This window comes from Varanus komodoensis, unplaced genomic scaffold, assembly GCF_004798865.1.
Source record: "Varanus komodoensis strain SLA01 unplaced genomic scaffold, ASM479886v1 scaffold53, whole genome shotgun sequence".
Lineage (NCBI taxonomy): Eukaryota > Metazoa > Chordata > Lepidosauria > Squamata > Varanidae > Varanus > Varanus komodoensis.
Genome location: NW_025336126.1, coordinates 4,522,587 through 4,532,260, shown reverse-complemented (window position 1 = coordinate 4,532,260; position 9,674 = coordinate 4,522,587).

The following is a 9,674-nucleotide window of genomic DNA, read 5'->3' as shown; positions in this document are numbered from 1 at the left end:
GCAACTAAAATGGGCAGCTTCTCTGATGTTTTCTACATGCCATCTTTGCATTCCAGGTTTAAAGAAGTGCCCTGAACTGGCCTAAAATTAATTATTAATTAATCATTTTAATAATTAAACTTAATTATTCTAAGCTAGTTAACTATTCTTTAATCAGAAATCTATATTCTGCTTTAAACACCAAATGGCTGACATAAATGTTCATCAAAAACATTGAACCACAGTGAAAGCACTCTAAATTTCTGAAACAAATTCATATAACTAAATCAAGAGCAGGATAAACAACTCAGCATAAAAACAACTCATGAAGGCAAAATGTTAACTCTCACTAAAAGAAAGCCTGGGTAGGCATTGGGTGGCCCTCCAGATCCCTTGGACTACAGCTCCTACTAGTCTTAACCACCATACCCATTGGTGAAGGATGATGGGAGTTGTAGGCTAAAACTTACAGAGAGATAAATGGCCTATAAGACACAAGTCTTAGCAGCTCACCTGAAGTTTCAAAGAGATGGAGCTAAGACGCAGATAGCCTTAACATTTCTCTTGCACAGGCAAAAGAGAAATTTCTTGCATTGTGAAATTTGCAGAGGTTTGACCACAGTTCATGACATTACCCGAGAGGGGTGTCCGCAGCAGTCTGAGGACCTGCCCTTCCCACAGGAGTTTTGGGTAGCATGCAGGGGGTTGCCTTCATCTTCACAACACCCCAGTGAGGTAGGCTAGTCAGGCCGAGAACGAGTGCTCTTTAAGCAACATTGTCCATTTTATGAACGGTGAATCCTGTTGCTAAACTCAGCCCATCACACAGTGGAGGCTCCCCTCAATCAGTGGAGTGGATCCACAGTTGATCCACTTTTCAGCAAAGGAAGTACCTTTTCCAACAGAGCTCCTTCCAATTTTCTGTTTGTCTCTCCCAAATTCACCCCTCCTGGGAACCTTTCAATCCCCTCCAACCCTATATTAGTCTTGACATTACCAACACAAAAAAGGGGCAGCCGCTGACCAGAGACCAGGAAATAGAGACATTTGGAATGTGTGCCACCATGATATATCCCCCTAGCTGGGGATGATGGGACTTGTAGCCCAATATATTTGTGCGGTGCCAGGTTGGGTGAAGTCCGAAAGGGACATCTGAATGGCCAGATAACCTTGGAGTAGCATTTATGGGATGCCTTTCCCTCCCCATCCTGGAATAGTCTTGCACTTCAGAATGGTGTTATGGGTCTCTAAAACCGTTTCGCTTTGTGGAATCGCGCTAAGAAGTTCAACGGCTTTCTCTGCTGGTGGCAGGGAGGAGACAGTAGGCAAAACCGGTAAACAGGTGTCCCCCGTGGCCTCTGCGGAGGCACTGGGGGGTTTGCCTGCTGCTGGGTAGCTAGGTGTGCGCCACAGCTCTGTCAGAAGCACCTGTGAAAACAAACCTTCCATCCTCAGAGCTGTCTTTGAGGGCCGGCTAGCAGGAGCCTGTTTTACATGGAAATGCATGAACACGGGAGTCTCTGAGCATGAGCAGAATGCCATTCCCTTTAGCCACTGCTTAGCCGTGCAGACCGGGGAGCTTTCGAAGACCCCAGACTTGTCTCCTCATTTACAGAATTGCTGTTCTGTTTGTGGGACAACGGCATGATTGGTGGAATTGTGGGGTGCCTGTGAACTGCTCAGTTCCCCTTTCTCTGTTACATCAGGTAGTATGCGCGTGCGTACACACACACACACACACACACACACACACACACAGAGGGGTGGGGCTTATTTTGTATCGTAGTGGAATGCATGTTCAAGGCTGGAACAAAGAATATAGCATGCTGAAGTTATCAAGTTCACAAAAAAGAAGCGGCAAGCTCCTAGTCCTCATGTGGGGTAGAAAGCAGTTTGGGAACAGTGTAGCTTGCATCTGCTGCATTCCTGAAGATCAGGGGTTCTGACAGAAGTGGAGCCTCGCTGTCCTGCCCAGCTTCACGTTTCCCTCTTGTGCAGGTGGCTATCAAACTAGTGGCTCTGAGGCAAGCACAGGACTTTTTGACTTTTTAAAAAGAAAGGAAGGCATGGGGTGGGGTGGGGGTCACAAATATGATTAGACAGGATGTTGAAACATCCTGAGTGCACCATTCACCTCTGCCTTTCTTCCTTCTGGGGCTCATCTTTCTTGAGGGTGCAGGGGCTTGGATATTTTCCTAAAAGTTTTCCTTGGAGTGGGGACCTAGCCTGCTACCTCGCCCTTCCGCTTAGATGCTGCCATTTCTGTCTTCCTATCCAGTGGAGGTTCAGCAGCCAACCTGGACCATGTTCCTGCTGTTGCATGTGTGAAAAGTCACTCTGTGGGTTCGGACTTTGCACGAGTTGTTGGAAGAGGCACAGTTCGTGGCTGCTGTTCTTTTCCTAAGCACTTTCTCTTCCTCTGCAGAAATCCCCTGGTTCGTGTGTCTGTCTGAACATGAATCCAGGCCACCTTCTTGTCTGGCCTCTGTTGCTCCTGCATACAAGCTATGCCATCGCCAACCCAGCGCATATCAGCACGCCCGTCCCTTCCTCTGCTCCGCCTTCCCCCACCAGCTGGTCTTCCACCCCACCAGCATCCTCCGAATCCACACATGACCCCGAGTTGCTTCTTGATCCTGCGTCCAACACCACAGCACCCCCCGAACCTTCTCTGCCTCAGGAGAATCAGACCCAGTCCTCAGCCTCCACCGCACAGACACAAAAGCCTCCACCCCAAGAGGCTGTTCCTTTCAAGCGCCCCGGTGCTGAAGCGGAGGAGCTTGGCAGAAGGCAGCAATGGGAGCCTGCAGCTGGTGGGGTGGCGATTCTGGTGATAAAACCAAAAGCTGAAGGTAGGATGTCTCCAGGCTCCCTGGGAAGGGATGGTTGGGCTTACGATCAGCTTGAGGTCAGGGAGATTTCAGCCAGTGGGACCTTGGTTTGGGAAACTTAGATTTGGACCCTGGTTCACTTGTTAGGCTGTTGGCTGAACTTTGGCAATCTGGCGTCTGTTGGCCTCCGTTGAGACACCTTTAAAGTAGGGATGCAGTACATTGTTTGCTGAAGACTACCGTCAACCTGAGCAAGATGAAGGTCAGAACATAATGTAGGCTATGTTCATTAATCAGTGCTATTGTTCATCAAAATATGGGCCCAGCTACCTGGGATTTAGGGCTCTTAAAAGGACTCCCTGGAATGCAAACTGCATAAGGCAGCTTCTTTCTTAAATCTGGACTTTGTTTATGAATGGAAAGGAAAGGCCAGTAGCCAAATCTAAAGGTTAGTTTCCTTTTCTGGGTAACCCCTTGTACCGCTTTTATTCTGACATCATAGAGACAAAATCAGCTAAAATTCAGAATACGTGTGCTGAATCTGGGTACTGATGGCTCTTGAAGAACCTGAAGAAGAGCAAACTGACTCCCTAAAGGACGTTACACAAGCTGGGCGGGGTGGCAAGGAGAGGGCATTTGGGCAGGGGGAGGCAGGCACAACTCTGTGCATGAGGCAAGGTGATTAAAAGGCCTCATCTAGAAGCCCCCGTGGGAAAAGCGAAGTCTGCAGGGCCGGACTGGCCAAAAGGGCAGGCTAGGATGAAAACAAGGAGGTGCTCGGTTTTTTGCTTCTCTGGATTTGGGCCTAACTAGGAATAGCAAGTGGAAATCAGGAACTGGGATGTGTTACACTCTCTGTGCGACATCGTTCTCTCCCTACACAGGGCAACTGGAAGTGAGGGAACCTCGTGGGGGAGCCGGCCATGCCATGGGGCTCTTCCTGGGCGTCTGCGGCCTGCTACTCTGCCTCTTCATCGGGGTCTACTGCACCTACAGCCGGGGGTCCAAGAAAGAGCCCTTTTCCCACCATCGCCTGTATGAGGATGGCTTCGATGACCCGGGTCAGTCTGATTGCCCATGCCTTTGGGATGTAGGTTGGCCAGGCATCCACGTTTGTGGAGTACAGTCCTCTGAAGAACTGCCAGAGGATAATCTGTGGTCTGAAGGTGTCTCCGGCCTCAAGGAGCCCTAAGGAGGGAGATCTGCAGAGGACTTAAGCTGGAAGCTTCCAGAGAGAAAGCTTAAGCAGCCCTGCAGGTTGTGCTTCCTCGCTAGGGTGAGGTGCTTCATATTCCGATGCAAGGAGGCTTAAACAGAAGAAAGTCCTTCTATTCCCAGCTAGTTTATACAGCAAACACTTTGGTTTGGTATCTACTGGACATCTTAAGATCTCTTTGAATTTCCAGTCAGAAGGGCCAGGTGGGCGCATGCCAGGGAGCTGTAACTGAAGGCTTGCTCTTCCAGGAAACCACTGAACAATCTACAGCTGGGGGAGGGAGGATCTACAGGAGGTGCTGAGCCTGCTGGAGTGGAAGCCAGGGCAGGCTGGATTTGACCCCCAGCTCCGAGGTCCTTCTCCCATAACATACGGTAGCCTATGTTAACTGGTGTCCTCCTTTGCCCCCCTTTTAAAAGATGCCTTTCTCCTTTTTTGTTCGCCAATCGTGGGCCTCCAAATTTTCTCTGCTCCATCCTCTTTTTTCCTTTTACAAACAAATAATCGCAGAAGTTTGCAGTTCTGTTTTCCAAAGGGATGCAGACTAGATGGATTGCCCCCTACTTTTCGGCACTGGCCTAGAAAGCGTAGGCCATGGGCCTGCCCTCTTGTGCCCAGTGGGTGTTCCTTTGGGAGGCGCGTGTCTCAGCTGCACTGATGCCAGCTGCCTGCCTGCTCCACCAAGAAGCAAAACGCAGTACTTTCGGCTTTTCTGTTAGTTTTGTATAGGACTTTTCAGTGCAATTCCCCCACCCAGTTTTCAATAAAAATGTGGAATCATGCAAACACATGAAAGAAAATCAGCAAACTCCTATATGGCAACAGTCCCGTGCTTGAATCCGAGCATCTCCAAGTGGGGCCGGGAAGGGGCTCTGTCTGAAAACTAAGGAGGGCTGGAGAAGTTTTGTGCTTTTGACCCACTGCATGAGCTGAAGTGCAGTTCTTTGAAATCACAGTTTTCTAAATTTTGCTGTGGAACTTCTGTGATGCAAAAATGCATATATTTGGAAGCAACTATATGCATTTTTGCAACTGTTGGGACATTGCCAAAACATATTTTGCAAAACAACAACACTGTACTGCACTGCTAGTAATTAGCCAAATTAAACAATTCTTTATTAAATACTATTTTTATTCTGGAATGTTTTAATTCTTATTTTTATTATGGAATTTGTTTCTATATCACTCAATAGCCAAAGTTCTCCAGGCAGTCTGCAGCAACACACAGAATATAACAACACAGTATAAAATACAGATAACAATAAACTTAATAGAAACATCATACTACAAAATGTGGGACTGCAGGTGGTGCAGTGGTTTAAACCGCTGTGCTGCTGGGCTGGTTGATCAAAAGGTCACCGGTTCGAATCTGCACAATGGAGTGAGTTTTCCTGTTCCTCCGTCCCAGCTCCTGCCAACCTTGCAGTTCGAAAGCATGCAAATGCAAGTAGATAAAAAGGTACCCCTTTGTTGGGCAGGTAACAGCGTTCTGTGCACTTCGGTGTTTAGTCACACAACCACGGAGACTGTCTGCGGACAAACGCTGGCTCCCTTGGCTAGGAAACGGAGATGAGCACCGCCCCCTAGAGCCAGGCATGACTGGATGTAACGTCAAGGGGAAACCTTTACCTTTACCTTTTACTACAAAATGTAAATGCTGAATTTAAAGACCAAATTCAAAGAGATCTTGAGATGTCCAGTAGATACAAAATCAAAGTTTTTGCAGCATAAGATGCAGCCCAAGATTATAGCTGTGTCAGGCAGATGTTAAAGATGTGATCCACTGATTAGCATCCACAGCAGTTTTTCACATTTCCAAATGTGCCACAGGTCCAAAAAGTTTGAGGACCCCCAGTGTAAACAATATTAAATTTGATGGACCAGTCGTCTGATGTGGTTAAAATGAAGTTTCACAGACTCTTGCTAATTCATCATGAAAAGACAAGGTTATTCCCAGTTAGAATCGCAGACTGGGATGGGCCGTAGTTCGGAAACAGAGCACATATTTTGCATGGAGGGAGACCTTGCTATGGTAAACTCGTGGGGAGATCCACCAATTCTTTCAATCACCCTTCCTCCTTTGCTTTCCAGCTCTCTTCCTGGATAGCCCAAAGGATTACGACTGGTTCCTCTATGAGACTGAAGGTTATGTGTACCCAAAACCCTCTCAGACCCACCCGAAACCAATCCAGACGCTCTCCATCCCGGCTCTCAAGCAGCCTCCTCCTGCTCTTGAAATATCACCAGAGAAACTTGCAACTCCGAAAGCAGCGCTTGATTCCAAGCAGCCACAGACAAATGCCGTGAAGCTGGAGAGCCTGTCCCCAGCCAATCTACACACGGGCAACTTCATCTAAAACCCTAATCCTCTGCAGCAGGTCTCAGAAATCTGGGCTTTGGGCAAATCCCTTTCCACATCCCAAAGTGCAATCTCTAGGCCAGGCCTAGGCAGAAGGTAGATCAGGGTCTCCTTGAGCAGACCTGCGAGGGTTTCTGGCTCCCAAAAATAGTAACAAGAGAAAGACACTCACCCACTCCAAATTAGGTGTTTAGTATTTCCGATTCGCTGGAATCTACATATAGAGTGCGTGGCTTGTGCAGACCAGGAGGTACTGGGCTTGCCTCGCTTGGCCGCCATTTTGTACCTGGCTCTGGGTCAAGGACCTCACAGTTCTAGTTAAAATAAATCCTGACAACAACAGGTAGACTTTACGATCCTGAAGTCTGCTCAGCCCTGGTTTAGAGTATGTGAATGCAAGCCTTCTCCAAGTGTCCTCTCTTTGGAAGTGAGATGGGCAGATGCCAGAGGGAGGGCTTTCTCAGTAGCGGAACTTCATCCGTAGTAGGACGTGGTCCCCCTTTGTAATCCTTTGATGCTGAATGTGGTGGGGGTATTTTCTAGGTGCCAGGTAAAAACTGTTTTGTTTTCCTGTTTTTTTTTTTCCTCATGATTTTTAACTTTTTAATGGCTGTTAATATGACTGGTTTTAATGTTCTATTTGTTGCAAATAGAATTTGTTGTTTTTTGTTATCTGGATTTAGTTTTGTTGATGAAAGCTTTTAGTTTTAAATACAGAAGATGTAGTTCATGCTTCAGGACTTTTTTTTTTTTTTTTTTTGTAAATGGTGCTCCTTTCCTTTCGCTAGGTGTGAAAGATGTATCCTTTTATGGGTGGCGAAAGATGTTTTCAATATGATATTGTAAGTGAACTTGAAAAAGATTATTGGGAAGGCTGGATAACATTGTTTCAGAAACAAGGTGACCCTTTCAGGAAACTTCACTTTCTAATGCAGAATCCCTGTCAATCCCTCTGAAGCAGAGGATGGCACTGGGGACTTGGGGAAGGGCACTCTGTACATGCTTAGAGGCATTCTAGCTTCTTGTCCTCATTCAGTGGAGAAAGGGAAGGCCTCCCGATCTCAAACGAGAGGGCTGCCAACTTTTCAGCCAGCCTATTTGGCTGTCCCTTTACAGGAGACTGATAGTAAAGATTAGCACATTTCTAAGATGTTAGATCCCTCCGTGTCTGTTGTGTGTGGGACAAGCTACTAACACATTTACCCCTTTGAAATTCGCTTGCTCTGTAGATATCTATAGAGGTGTGATCATTTCTATTTCCATGATGTGACCCCTGAAGAAAGGCAAAAATTAGACGTCGCTAGAGTTTTCTTCTGGACACGTGGTAAACCTTCCCTAGAACCACAGTGTATGACATACAACGTTGTTTTCCTAAATTAAAGCATCTTTACATCTGTGGCAGGTAGCCTGTGCGATTCTCTACTTGAACACCAGATGGCAATTTAAGTTCAAAATACCCTAAATGATTCCCCTTAGGGCACTCTGAGGACTACTGTCTGGGCATGATTGCGGAAACTGCTTTGGGAATTCTAGAGGAAGAAGAGCGTCGTGCCAGCCACCTTCCTTTTAACTGCTGATTAATCAACCGGAGAGAGCCTTGGCTTCCATACTTCTGCTGAAAGATTGTATGGCCTCCATATCTGAATCTGGCGTAAAGAAATGCGCGTGCAAGCTATACGTGCTTCCCACTTGGTTGTGCAGGCATGTACATGCACAGTCTGATTTCCAGTTTCCCCTTTCACCCGACTGCTCACAGGGTGAGAGCCTAGCGCCAACAGGCTATTGTGCTGGATTACACCGACGAGCTGAATCCATACTGGGGAAGCTCTGCTTTGCGTCATTGCCTCCTGCCGGTCTCCAGACATTGATTAAATTCCTGGCTTTCTGCTTCTTAAGCCCAACAGACGGTGGCCACTTCTCCCCCTCCACATCCTTCCAATCTGTTCTGTCTCTTTCTCTCCCACCTCTCCAACACCCTTCCTCCAGCCAGGGTAGGAGCCTATGTGCTCTTCCTGACCCCTGTCTTATTTATTTATTTACTTATTTATTATCCTCTTTTCTACCTTGTCCACTACTAACACCTCTGGACGGTTTACAAAAAACGGGTAGATTAAAACAAATGCCACAGCATCTGACAGTTAAATACTAAAACCCCAGTTAAGATCAATAAAACATTAAAATAATGGAGAAATTAAAAGGGTTTTGCCCAATGCTGAAAAGAATATAAAGTTGGTGCCAGGTGAACCTTTATGGGGAGCATATTCCTTAGTTGGGGTGCCACTGCAGAGAAGGCCCTCCTCCGGGTTGTCACCCTCCTAATTTCCTTCAAGAAGGGCTCCTGGAGCAGGATCTCCACCTCAGATCTCAAAGGGCAGGAGGGCACATAGGGAAGAAGGCCTTCAACAGCCCCCAAAGGTAGGGCAACTCTGATGTAGAGAGATGGGCAAATGTCACGCCAGGCTCTTCCCAAATGCCGCTCCAGATGCTGCAGGGCAGAGGTGGGAACTAAGAAGTGTGCATGCCAGCCCCTTCGCCGCGTGTTGCTGCTGCCGTACCCCTTCGCCATCAGGACAGTCACCCTAAATGGGGGGCTGCGGGGCTTATGTTTCACCAGCATTACATGAAATTGGGTTATTGCTGTATAATTGCTGAAAGAATGGCAAAAAATGTCAAAATGTGGGATGGATAACAAGCTATGTTAGAGATTGCCAGGATTGTCCAACTGATTGCTGCTCACCCTGCACAAATTGGCTTGAACGGTTTGTGCAGGTTTCCCCAGATGAGCACACATTTCCCCGGGGCAGAGTACAGTGGGGGGTGGTTCAATTTACTGGGGAAATCTGAGCAATTTAAGTTGCTTGCACAAATTGAACTGGGAACCAGGATCAAGAGGAACGTGAGCATGTGTTTGACAAGGTGCGATATTTTCACTGACCCGATGCTTGCACTTGGATTCAGAGCTTTGAACAGGGCATGCTCCTATGTCTTGCTCTATCATAGAGTACCTAGCTGCTTGTGGTTAGCAAATTCCGTAGTTAATTCACAGTGAGCACCCCCTAAAGTAAAGCAGCAGGTGCCTGGATTAGACTATATCCATATAATGTAATTGATGTTGGGCTCCTCGAAAATTTGGGTGCCAAATCCAGAGGACACAAATCTACACCTGCTTAATTTATACTCATATTACTAGGATTTATTTAAATTTCCCGGAAAGCCTGCCAGCCCATTAATTTCTCATTCAAATAATCTCAGATGAGATAAGGAAGCAATCCTATGCATGCTTAGATAG